At 43.4% G+C, this 13319-nt stretch overlaps 1 protein-coding gene across 3 annotated transcripts in view; it reads left to right on the top strand.

Annotated features, from left to right (window-relative positions):
• VRK2 (VRK serine/threonine kinase 2) overlaps nucleotides 1-13319 on the top strand; it is a 1303788-nt gene that overhangs the window by 1239004 nt on the left and 51465 nt on the right. The gene's annotated exons all lie outside the window — the stretch shown is intronic.

The raw sequence follows: 13319 nt of genomic DNA, 5'->3' as shown, positions 1-13319 counted from the left end.
TCTGTTCTTACCATAACGTTCCGTCGTTCTTGTCCATTTTCATTCTTCCTCGACCTGTGGGTTTCAGATCCAACTTGGATGCTTTTCAAGCTCAAGATTCGATGCTTGAGCTCCACCTCTCCATCCCGTAATGCCTCAGATTGAGTTTGCCAAAATTACAGCTAAAGGTATCTATATAGCTACAGAAGAAGAAAAAGGTTCAGGGGTTCAACACATGAACTACAGTTCCTGATAGAGGCCAACTCTGTCAGGTCTACATGGTAAAGAGGCCAGGGGAAGGAGGGTGGGGAGGTCAAGCAAGAATGAAAATGGACAATACAGATGGAACATTATGCTAAGAACATAACTTCTTTATGTGATGTTGTCAATTTCATTTGTTACACAAACTGTGGGGCAGAGTCCCCAGCTACACCAAACCAAGGATGGCTCTTATGGAAGGATATTCTGAAGCACCACAGAGCCAAAAGAAGCTCGGTTCTTGGAAATGATGTCTAGTTTAAGAGAAATAAAGGTGTGAGACCTTGACCAAGAGGTGGCTTCACAGATATCATCAGTTGATATTCTTGTGGGAAAGGCTTGAGAAGTCACCATAGATCTCATTGAATGAGCTTTGACACACCCCAGCAAAGACATCGCTTTTGATGAATAAACAAAGGAGATGCAATATCGCAACCATCTGGGCTGAGTAGATTTAGTAACTGCTGTGCCTTTTCTCATGTTTGAAAAAAAATAAAAACAGCTGGTCAGATTTTCTGAAGGATTTTGTCCTGCCCAGGTAATAAATAAAAAATATATAAACATCTAGAAGATGCAGTGCATATTTTCCCTTATTCTAGAAATTAGAGAAGAAAACCGGAAAATGAATGAACTGATATTGTTTTCTGTACATACTTTAGGTTTAAACAAAAAAAAAAAAAAAAGATGGATTGGTCGGTAAGGACGTGCTCCACCTCAGGAAATCCAAATCCCTTAGAGCTACATGCTCCAGGGACTTAAACCTCAACACAGAAATAAATAGGACATGCTGGAGGGACAGATTCATATCCCAGAGGCTCCCCTCACTCTGGAACAAAATCCCAATCCATGTTAGGCAGAGCCCCTCAATGACCCTCTTCAAGAGAAATCTTGACGAGTGGATGGGAGATCGTAGGTTTACCCCTGGGATCTTTTCAGTGACCCTACTAGACAGAGGCACAGTAAACTAACCTTAAAAGGGCCATCTTGTGTGACCTACTATACAGAGGCACAGTCAACTAATCTAAAAGGGTGGCGAAAGCCAAACACACTCTGATTAGGCTTATAAATGTAGGCAACACAAAAAGCCAGCAAGTGTAGGCCACAGTCACTTCCAAAGTTCCTTTATTGAATAAGGGAAAAAAATCCCCCTACAAATCCATGGTGGTAAAAACCAACATACAAATATTCAAACTGGTTTCGGCTCCAAGGAGCCTTCTTCAGTGAAATACAAAAAGAGAAATAGAAATAAATGCCCTAGGGCAGATAGCCTAGTATCAACCTATGAACCTATGTAAGGAAACTCTAGCCTTATGGAAAATCAAGTAAAGTGGTTTAGCAGAGAGAGAGCTTGGAGCTTGCACACACTTTTCCTTGATGTAATACCAACTAAAAAAAGATGTTTTCTGGGAGAGAAACTTCAGATCCACTCTAGCTGCTGGTTCAAAGGGTGGAAGAACCAAGGCTTGTAAAACCAAAGTAAGAGTCAAAGGAGGGGCTGGATCCATGATTGGGGATGGAGTAAACAGGTGCCCCTGAGAGAAGCCTTGCATAGTTTAGAAGAAGCTAGAGTAGCAGACTTTTCCCCAATGTGGAAATGCAAAATGGCTGCCAACTGAACCTTCACCATGAAATAGCTAGCTCTGTTCTGGAAGAGAAAGCCCAGGAAATCTAAAATCACTGGAACAGGAGCTGTAAAAGGATCTATCAGCTTCTGCTGAGCCCAAATAGAGAATAATTTCCATTTGCAGTTATATACTTCCTAGGCTTTATGAGCTGATATCAGGATCTTTTGGACTGGGAATGAAAGCCTGGAATGTGTAGCCATCACTGGAACTGGAGAAACCATGTGAGAAACCATGTGGTTTAATCTTAAGTCTTGAAGATTTGGATGAGTCTGTCCCAAGGGGTGGGTCAACAGGTCTGAAAGAGGATCGAGAGTCCATGACAAAGTAGATGAGGCCAAAGGAAGGTGAACCAAACCTGGCAAGGCCAGAAAGGAGCAATGAGGATTACTTTGCTTTTCAACCAATGAACTTTCTGAAGGAATTTGGGAATCAGGGGTAATGGCGGAAATGCATAGAGTAGACTGGGAGGCCAGGCATGGACTAGAGCATCTCTTGGTGGCTGTCCCTGAGGAGGGATCAAGTCAAAGAACTTGCTGCATTTGTTGTTGAGAGGAGAGGCAAAGAGGTTGCAGCAAGACTGACCCCACTTGTGGAACATCATGTCTGCCACTGATTACTTCAGAGACCACTTGTGAGGTATCAGTAACATTCTGCTGAGCCTGTCCACTAGAATGTTGGACTCCCCCGAATGTGCATTGCGACTAGAAAGTGGTTGGTAGAGATTGCCCATTGCCACTCGACACAGTAGGTAAGATCTGGTTCCCCCTTGCTATTTGATGTACCATACCACGGACATATTATCTGTTTCAACTGCAATGGGTCCCAAGAGGAAAAAAACTGTGTAGTGCTGGCAACTCTACAAGAAAATCACTCTCAGCTCCAGACCGTTGATATGCAATTTGGTCTCCTGAGATGGCCACGTCCCTTGGACTGTCAGTCCCAGAAAATGCCCACGCCCACCCCAACTGAGATGCGTCTGTGGTTAGCGTGGCCTTTGGTAGGGACAACCTTGATAGACTTCTGAGGAAGGGTGCCACCAAAGAACAGCGTCTTTGCAAATCCTCAACAGATTTATAGGTTGAGTTAGAGAATACTGATGTAATGACCATTGATCTGATAACGTCCACTGTAGGATTCACAGCCAGTGGGTGAGGCCTGCTTGAAAGGAGGGCTCCAAGCCAAAACACCCAGCTCTGAGGAGACAGTAAGAGCATAGGGAGCGGGAACCACAATTACCGGATCCAACAACCTCTGATCCAAAGGCTTTGGTGGCTTTCTAGGTGGTTCCAAGGAGGAACGCTTCCTGTGTTCCCTGGCCTCCTTGGATACTCCAAGGGGAGTTTGAGCTGCTGAATTGGAAGGAGAAAGCAAGCCCTTCAACATCAGCTTGTTGGGGCGGTCCACTAGCACACGGGGATTAAACCCCCCACATATCTCATAGGAGCTCACTAGGTGCACTGAGCCTAGGCAGTAAGGACACTCCCTGTGGGCATCAGACAAGGGAATCTTATGCCCATAGGAAGTGAATTTTGTAAACCCCAAAGGTTTATCAGGCTTCTCAGTCATGATAAAACCAGAAAGAAGACAAGGGAAAAACTGAAAGGGAGGGATAAAGAGAGAGCATAACTGGTAACTCAGAAGAAAAACGCGGGAACTAACTAGACCTACTAAATGACAAAGGAAACTTTTTTTGTATTTATAATGTGTGTATCTACCTATATATATATATATATATATATATATATATATATATATATATATATATATATATATCTTGAGAGGAAGGAAGAGTGATAAAAAAACGTCAAAAGCCGAGTTACAGAACTCTTGAAATTGAGCGAATAGGAGCAGCGAAATCTCAATGCTTCTTGATGAGTGGCAAACGAGATCTGAGGTATTTTGGGGGAAGGAGGCATTATGGGATGGAGAGCAGGAGCTTGAGCTTGGAAAGCATCTGAGTCGGATCTGAAACCCACAGGTCAAGGAACAAATGAAAATGACATCAGATTTAGATTTTTTGTTACTTATTTTTGGATTATAGGGGTTATACTGCTACATGTAGTTAGGTAAAATTTTCAAACAAGAGATTTGAAAGCTATTCCATTTATTGTAGGAATTCACACTGTCACCACTTGTGCAGGTTACTATTAAGCTGAACAGGGGGCAGTCATTCATATAGTATCAAGAAGGAGGGATTCAAAAGGAGAGGGAAAACTGTATGACTTTGAAGACCCCGTGCACTATTAGAGTGTTAGGCTAGGCATTGTGATTAATGGCATGTATGCTTCCCTAAGGTGTATTGCATGACATCCCTCTTTAGGATAGGAGTTTAAGCCTGGTCCATTTGCTTCTTTCCTGTTCATAGAGGCCAGATATTGGTACTTGTATACATCACAAGTACTTTTCTCCATAAATGACATCTTAAGAAACATAGACCTTTCAAGTATTCCTGTGGTCTTCATCACTGTAGCTAGAACCTTCTCATGTACTGCCTGAGGATGAGAGTATGGTGGAGTGTTAAAAGCTCCATCTACTCATATGGTAAGTTTACTTACAAAACTGCACTTCTTTTATCTATCTTCTCTAAACAAATGTTTCACTTTTTTGTGAGAGGAGTCCCCTGCTGCAGAGATTATCAAAAAGGGTAATAAGAGGGGGTAAGCTGATAGAGGGAATCTCTTGATTTTTCAGCCCTCATCCTCTATTTTTTCTGCTCCCTCAAAATACAATAGCAGGGAAGTTCCAAAGGCAAAAGTTAGCACGACTAATGTAAGGGAGTTTGTCCCCTCCCACCCTGGCAGTATCTTATCCCTTCCAGAAAGTATATATAGCTCCATTTCTCTCTTTGGCAACAGATTGTTTCAGACAAATGAGGTCGGAGTCTCAGTAGAAATTGCTCTTTTTGGGTTTTAGGTTTACTTGCTAAAGGCAATTTTGTTCTATGATATATAAAGGAGATGCCGTCTAAAAGCCATCTGGATAGAGTTACTTTAGAGACTGCTTTTTCCTAATTTTGGCCTAGCAGAGGAAATGAACAACTGATCATCTTTTCTGAAGTTGTTTCTCCTGTTAATAGAGAATGGGAGTGTGGCTGTCAGTTTGGGACTTTTGTCTTATTAGGAGTGTAAAACTTCACTATTTTAAGTTGTACATAGTTTTGTTTATTATTAAGACAATATGTTTTAGGGGGTATTGGGTGTTTTTTGAGGGCTTTCAATAAAACAAAAGGTTTTGTAAGATGTGACATAGGCTCAAATGGATATGACAAGAAACAAAAGTTCAACCTGCCAAACAGTGTTATGCATGCAACACAAAAGCTGGAACTAGACATTTAACAAAAACGCTGAGAGTAATAACTTTTTGATGCAATGATGCTTTCTGTAATGTCTTCAAATGTCAATGGCCTCACAGATAAATACAAAAAAGAAAGTGGTGAACTATATTAAAAAATGTAGAGTGCAAATAGCTGTGTTACAGGAGAGACACTTAGAAAGAAGTGAACATGTGAATTTGATAAAGAAAGGTTGTCAGGATGGTTAATCAGCAGAATACATGGGGCAAAGGAAGAGAGTACTTATATTAATTGCAAGAGGAGCTCCAATAGTGATAGAAGAGGACAAAAAAAAAGATAATGATGGCAGATTTGTAGTGCTAAGGAGCTACTGGCAAAGGAGGAGGATTGCACTGGTATTTCTATTGTATCTAAAAAGAATAGTTGTGTAAAATCTTGCCATAACCACAGATGTCCCTCTCTTCTGTATGCTGCAGAATTCATAACATGAAGGAGTCCACCCCCGACTGACTCGTACGATCAGCCAGTATACAAAAGTGTAATGGTACTGTGAGGTACATGTGACGCCAGATGTCAGCACGTACCATCCTCAGAACTGAATGCCAAAAAGCACCAGCCAGATCTTACATGAGGAAAACATGCCATCAGGTGGAAGGTGGGGTAAGTAGTACTGCAGGATATAGGAGAAGGACATCTATGGTTATAGCAAGATTTTACACAACTATTTTATGTCCTCCTTATCATATGCTGCACTGTTCATAATATGAGGGAGAGTGCCATAGCTCATGCAGAGGAAATGCTGAGCAGAAGCATGCATTTTCCACAAACCCATGCAGAATAGCCCTGGTAAACCCAGCCCTGGACGTGGAGATGACCTTGTAATGTTTAGTGAATGTATGAACAGAAGACCAGGTAGCTGTAGTAAATGTATGGACAGAAGACCAGGTAGCTGCCTCCAGGGTAGAGAAAGTGTCCATGCCTGTAAAGAAGACTCCAGAGGAGGATACTACCCTAGTGGAATATGCCCTCACAGGAGAATCAGGATACTACCCTAGTGGAATATGCCCTCACAGGAGAAGAAAGATTCTTTCCATTGGCTAAATAACAGAAATAAATAGCTTTATAAATCCAAGAGGAGATAGTATGCTTGGAAACAGGTTGACCTAGGGCCCTTGAGTGATAAACAGGCATTCAGACTTGCAAATAGGATTGGTTTTGTTCAGGTAGTATGAGTTGCCAGTGCACATCTAAAGTGTGTAGAATCCTCTCCCTGAAGGACTGGTGGGAAGGTTGATAGACTGATTGAGAAATAACTCATTAACCACCTTAGTCATAAAAGAGGGATTAGTGCATAAAGAGACCCTATCCTTGTGGAAGACAGTGAAGGGGGAGGTAGACATCAGAGCTTGTAACTCAGAAACCATTCTGGTGGAAGTAATTGCCATGAGAACAGTTTTCCAGGTGTAATGTTGTAGAGAAGAGGAACTTGCTGGCTCAAAGGGGGCCAAGGTAAGTTTCTCCAAAACAAAACTGAGATCCCAAGGAGGAACTGGTTTCCTTGGTGGTTTGATGTGAAGGATGCCTTTTAAGAAGAGTTTAACTTCCAAGCTAAGGGTGGAGACATAGGCAGACATGCAAAGATAACAGAAATATGGGCTTTAACTGAAGAGCAAGACAGAACCACTGGGACATCCACTAACAGTGGTTGTAAACCCTTCTTGAGATACCAGATGGAAAACGTCTTCCATTTGGAAACAGGATTTGCTAGTAGTGGGTTTTCTGGCCTCCTGCAGAACGTGAAGCACATCTTAAGGAAAAAGGTGTCTGAAAGGAATCAAAACCCTATCACCCACAAAGTCAGGTTTAGAGTTAACATCTGTTGATGTACTAGAGCACCCTTGTCCAGTGTGAGTAGGATTATCTTGTGGGGGAACTTGTGGTGATTGCCCTTGGCTAAATGCAGGAGGAGGGGGAACCAATGCTCCCCTGGCCAAAAGGGGGTCACCAGAAAGATTTTTGGTTGTTGGTTCCAGCTGAATTTTCAGCAGGACCTTTTGGAGAAGTGGGAAGGGGGAGATCCATACAGAAATATCTCCTTTCAAGAAAAGGATAGTGTGTCCACCTTCCATGCCAAGGGATGTGGGATCCTGGCACAAAATTTGGGAAGTCGTCTGTTCATAGGGGAGACAAAGGGATCTGTCTGAGGTGTACCCCCTCAATGGACCATGTCCAGAAACACATCCCTGTGTAACATTCATTTGTGGGATTGAGCCATGTACCCGGTGAGTGCATCTGCCACAACATTCTGAGTTCAGGGAATGTAGACAGCCTGAAGAAAGACTTAACTCTGCAAGGTAGTTCCCAGGCCTGTAAAGCCAGTCTGCACAGGACATAAGAATTTGTTTCCCCCTAGTTTGTTGACATACCAGAGGACAGTGGTGTTTTCTGTGAACCACCTTAGGACCCATGGGGAAAGCATAGGCTTGAACATTTGGAGGGCAAAAATCAAGGCCTTCATTTCCTTTATTTTGATGTGCTCAATTGGGTTGGAGACCAGACATCCCTGTCCTTCCAGGATTCCAGTGTTGCACCCCATCTTGCATCTGAAGCATTCGTGTATAGCTCCTGCGTGGGAAGAGGTGTGTAAAGTCAGCATATGAAAGCTGGAGACATTCAGAAAGTTATTTAGATGGGAAAAGTTTAGAATGGGTCTCCAGGGGCTATCTTTCCTGGGAACCAAAAACATCCTGGAGTAATATCCCTTTCTCACTTGAGAGAGTGGGACTTCCTGAACAGTGCATTCAGAGAAAAGGTTGGATATGACCTGGGGAAAGAATCCATTTCTTTTGGTGGTTGTGGGATGCCCCTGAAGGAGGGAAGAGTTTTCCACACCATGAAATATCCTTGTTAGACAATGGAAAGGGCCTAAGAGTCCTGGGTTGTCTGATTCCAAGCAGGGAAAGAAAGAGAGAGGCAAAGAGATAAAGGCGTAGATGGGCCTGGAGGTGGGTAGTCATAGACTACCAGGCTTAGCCTGAAAGGGCTGTTTCTGAGTGGGAATAGAAGAATCAGACTTTGAAGGGATTTGTTTCCTAGAATCTCTCTTACCTTTGGTAGATGGTGGCTTAGCTGGCCTTCTGACAAATCCAATTTTGGTAGGGTAACTCTTCTGGAAACTAGGGACAGGGGAAACAAAGTTATGTTTTAGATCCTGGAGCCATTTGCCCTTTTCTTGAAGAAATTTAAATAGTTCTGTGGCAGAGTTTCCAAACAAGGCTTTGTTGTCCAGAGGGACATCCATTAGCTTGGCTTTAATATCATCATGCAAGTGTTGAAGCATGAACCATGAATACCTCCCCAAGACAGACCCAGATGCAGCAACCCTGGCTGAGGCCTCCACAGCATCATAACTGCACTTGGAGTGCCTTGTAACCTGGGCAGAAGAATTAAGAATGGAGGAGAGCTTAGTCTAGGTAGGAGAATCAGGGAGCTCAGAAAGGAGCTTTACTGCATCTGATAAGAGTAGTATTTTATATTTGGCTGTATGAGTTTGATAATTAATTGCCCTGAAGGCCAAAGTAGCAGAGGATTATACTCTTTTCCCCTAATCTCTCCATGACTTTACTGTCCTTGTCCGAGGGAAGCAAGGAGGTAGAAGGTAATAATTTGGATGCCTTGTCTGTCTAACTGAAATAGTAGCTGGGTTTGCAGGACTTGGGAGTCCTCAAGCACCTTATAGAGTGTATCAGGGCACTTGGGAGCTGGAGACTGGGCATTTATAAGCAGGTGAAAAGGCATCTAAGAACGCTGCTAGGACAGAGGAAATGGCAGCTGGAGAGGGAGAATCCATCTGAAGGAGATCATACCTCTTTTGTATGCAAGACACTTTCCAACAGTCCCATTTGAAAAATTCTTTCATCTTCAGAAAAGTTTCCCCAAAGGAAATATCCTCTCCTAGAAAAACTGCACCATTCGATTCCTCTTCTGTGTGTTGCAACACAGAGAGGAAGAAATTTGGGTTGAATAAGCAGGGATTAATCTCCTGATGATTCCTTATCATCTGAGGAAATATTCTTAGAGGTCCTCTTTAAGGGAGTGGAGGGAGGAAAGGCAGAAGAAGAGAAAGGAGGAGATGAGGTCTGATGTAGAGCCATAAAGGCATTGAATAGACCTTGGGAGAGGGCCTGCCAATCCGGTTCTTGATCCTGGGGAACCGGACAAACAGGTTTAGTTTTTACTTTTTTCTTTCTAGGAACTTCCATGTGGTGGAAGGTAGATGGGCCAGATGGCGGCCTGCACTCCACGATGTCTGTAGGCACATCCTCACGCACGCCATGCAGGACTTCAGTAATTACAAGCCGTGGTTCCCCCTACGCCCAAGTTGGATGCCTGTGATTCCCTCATGGATGTGCTGGTAGGGTCCTTCATGCCTTTCACTATGGTACCCATCAAAAGGACATCTTCTGATCTCGGCCTCGGGACGGAAGCCCGGAAGAGAGGGAGCAGCAGGAAGATCAGGCTGTCACTTTTTGGCCTTTTTAGGTTGTCGCTCGTCTGAAGGGCTCAATGCTGCCATCATATCACATGCTAAGCACTTAAGGCGCCAATTCTCAAGATATAATTTCTGGGAAGCTAGACAACTGTGAACTGTTTTGGGTACAAAGGCCTTACAGATAGCACAGGTGGTATGGTCGTGGTCTGAGCCTAAGCAAAACAAGCAGAGATTGTGTGAATCCTTATGTGGAATCTGCCTTCCACACTGACATGTAATCACAGCACAATACAGTAACTAAAATTTAAAGAAAAACCCAGTGGGGTACATATCTGAACCAAAGTTCACGACTTATCTGGCAAGCAACAACCGGAGCAGGCAATCTGACAGGTAGCAGAAAAGTTCTGAGGTTGCTATGTGCTGACGTCTGCTTTATATCACGTCTCTTTATGGCTGATGTGCGGCATCGAACGTACCTCACAGTAGCATTAGACTTTTGTACACTGGCCAGACGTACAAGTCAGCCGGGGGGTGGACTTCCTCATGCTGTGAATACTGCAGCATATGAATAGAAGGACATCTGCTATAATGGAGCTTAAGAAAATTCTGGGAGAAATAATCAGTTTTCAGCAAGGAATATTACTTATAGGTGGGAATGAAATGTGTCTTAAGGGCCCAGAAGGGAAAGTACAACAAAGGAGGGTAGATTTTTGAAGAAATTTATGAAAATATTTGGCATGGTAGATGTGAATTCAGTAACAGGAGTTCGGAGTGAATTTACATGTTATTCCCCTAAGATATAAAAAGTGGGCTAGTCTAGACAGATTTTGCATTTAATTGAAGGTCTCGATATGCACCTAATAACTATTTCAGATCATGCGTTAATAATAACTAAAATAAAATCTCAGGGTAATGGGAAAAAAAATGACACACTGGTGCTTTCCCACGTATTTGTTGGAGAGGAATGTAAAGACCTAGTTCAAGGCTACCGAGAGCACCCATGCATTACCAGACTATAATTCATACCACACCTTTCGGCCACCTAACCTGGACCGAAACACTATAAAGGTGGAGGCGTGTCCATATTCATTGAGGATATCCACACCTCCAGGCAAGTTGCTCAGCATAATGCTTCCGAGATTATCTAAGTGCAACTAAATCTGGGCAAGACAACAATCCAAATTGTAGCTTGCTACAGATCCCCCACCATGCCCCAGGATTCCCACTCCTCATTTCTTGATAGACTGGAAAATATTAGGGTACAACCTAATAATGGGCGATTTCAAGTACCCCACCATTAACAGGGAAAACTACTCATGTACCAACTCTTTTGCTCAATGTTTTCTGGAATTCATAAATTCCAATGCCTTGGGTCAACTTATCCACACCCCCACCAGGGACAGCAGTATCTTAGCCCTGGTCATTACAAACATAGGCGACCAGTGTTCCACACCAGAAGTCAATTTCTCAATGGTCAGATCCCACCACAAGCTAATCACCCTTGACATCCACATCTCACTCCCACCCACCATTAGGGAAACCACCGTAAAAAAATTTCCAAAGCCAAGACAGAAGTGGCAAACTTCACAACACCCATGCAAACGGACAATAGACTGCTGAATCCTACACAAATGCATTTTATAGGCACTTACATGAGTGCATAGATCGTGCTATCCCTAACAGAACTAAGATACTGTCCTCCAAAAAAAGGAAGCCAGTCTAGTGGTCTCCTGCCATAAACAAACTCTACAACAGAAAAAAGAAACTGCTGCAAAAAAAGAGTAAAATCCCATGATTGGAGGAATTCCCTGGTCAGCCTGAGTAAGAAGCTGAGATCCCTCAAAATCCTCCAAAGCTAGTTATGAAAACAAAATTGCCACAGTTTCTAAAGACAACCACAAAGCATTCTATAGCTATGTCAAGAATGTCAGTGGCAACACTCAGATCTGCTCTGAGTTACAGCACAATGGTACTAAATATACAGAACCAACTGAAATTACCAACATCCTGGCAGATAGGTTCAGTGCTGACTTTACCCCCCTCTCTCACCCCCTAAAGGGCCCATCTCTATACCAGAAGAATGCAAAGTTCCTGTAATCATGGCTGCACAGGTAAAAAACACACTCTCCAAAGCCAAGAACACAGCTTCCATGGGACCTGACAAAATCTCAGGCTGCATTCTACACAAGCTACAGAACGAACTGGCACCCCACCTAAGTACCATGTTCAATCATAGCCTCACCTCAGGCTTTGTGTCCACTGAATGGGGCACAGCAACAGTTATTCCACTCCACAAAGGGGGATCCACCATGGACCCCGGGAACTACCACCCCATTAGCCTGACAAGCCGGGTCTGCAAGGCCATGGAATGCATCATCATGAAACTTATAAACAAAGACATTGGTAATCTCGAAGTTCTGGACTCCACCGAGTTCGGGTTTGTAAAAAGCAGATTATGTCTCCAAAACCTGACAGGCTTCTTTGAAGCAGTCACCAAAGCTGTAGATGTGGGTAAGGTGGTTCGCACAGCCTATCTAGATCTCACCAAGGCTTTCGACACCATCCCCCCACTCTGGAATTATAGATAAACTCACTAACTAGGTATAAACCCCTATGTCACAAGATGGGTTGCCAACTGGCTCATTAACAGAACCCACATTGTGAAAGTAGCAGACTCCAAATCCGACTTCAGACTAGCGCCAAGTGGAGTAACACAGGGTTCAGTCCTGGGTCGTCTCCAGTTTGGTATCTACTTCTCTGAAGTACAGGCTAACACAGTAGGTCTTTGGCTAACTAAGTCTGCAGATGACTGCAAACTAGGAGCCATAATCAAAACTCCTAACAATGTGGACATCGTACAAAAGGGCCTCACTGAGACAGATGTCTGGTGTTAAAGCCATGGCCTCAAGCTCAATGCCAAAAAGTGCATTGTCATCCCTTTTGGTAAAACTCTGTACCCATGAACTAACAAATAGGCGATAGTCTACTTAACACCGAAAGTGTAATAAGAGACCTTGGGACACAAGTGGACAGTAGTCTCTCCTTTGATAATCACATCGCCACAATAGTCAGGAAATCCTTCTACATGGCATACCTCATCACAAAAGGTTTCTCATCTAGGAAAAGAGGTCATTGTTCCCCTCTACTCGTCACTCATTAGACCCATTATAGAGTACAACGCCCCTTTTGGTGTGTACCTCACAAGACATCTATAACTGGAATGGCCGCAGAAATACCTCACAAAGAGGATTACCGGCCTCAAATAGGTGCTCTACTCAGACCGTCTCAAAAACCTCCAGCTTTACTCTGTTGCATATCGCCTACTCAGAGACGATCTCTGCCTAATATACAAAGCTATGTCAAACCCAGAGCTGTTGGGCATGCTCCACTTAAAGAAATCCCAATTCCTCTGAGCTACATGCTCTAGGGACCTAAACCTTGTCACCACAATAAACACAACATGCTGGAGGGATAGATTCCTGTCCCAGAGATGGGAATACTCTGGAACAAACTACCTATCTATATCAAACAAAGCTCCTCTTCAAGAGAAATCTTGATGATTGGATGGGAAATAGGAAATTCACCCCGGGGATCACTTCTGTAGCTCTGCTCGACAGGGGCACAGATAAATAATTTTCTTGGGTGGCGAAAGCCAGGGTACCTTTTTGGCTAG

This window comes from Protopterus annectens, chromosome 1.part2 (assembly GCF_019279795.1).
Source record: "Protopterus annectens isolate FY-2018-M chromosome 1.part2, PAN1.0, whole genome shotgun sequence".
In the NCBI taxonomy this organism is placed as follows: domain Eukaryota; kingdom Metazoa; phylum Chordata; order Ceratodontiformes; family Protopteridae; genus Protopterus; species Protopterus annectens.
The sequence above is the reverse complement of the archived record's forward strand: the minus strand, read 5'-3'. Positions and strand labels throughout refer to the sequence as shown.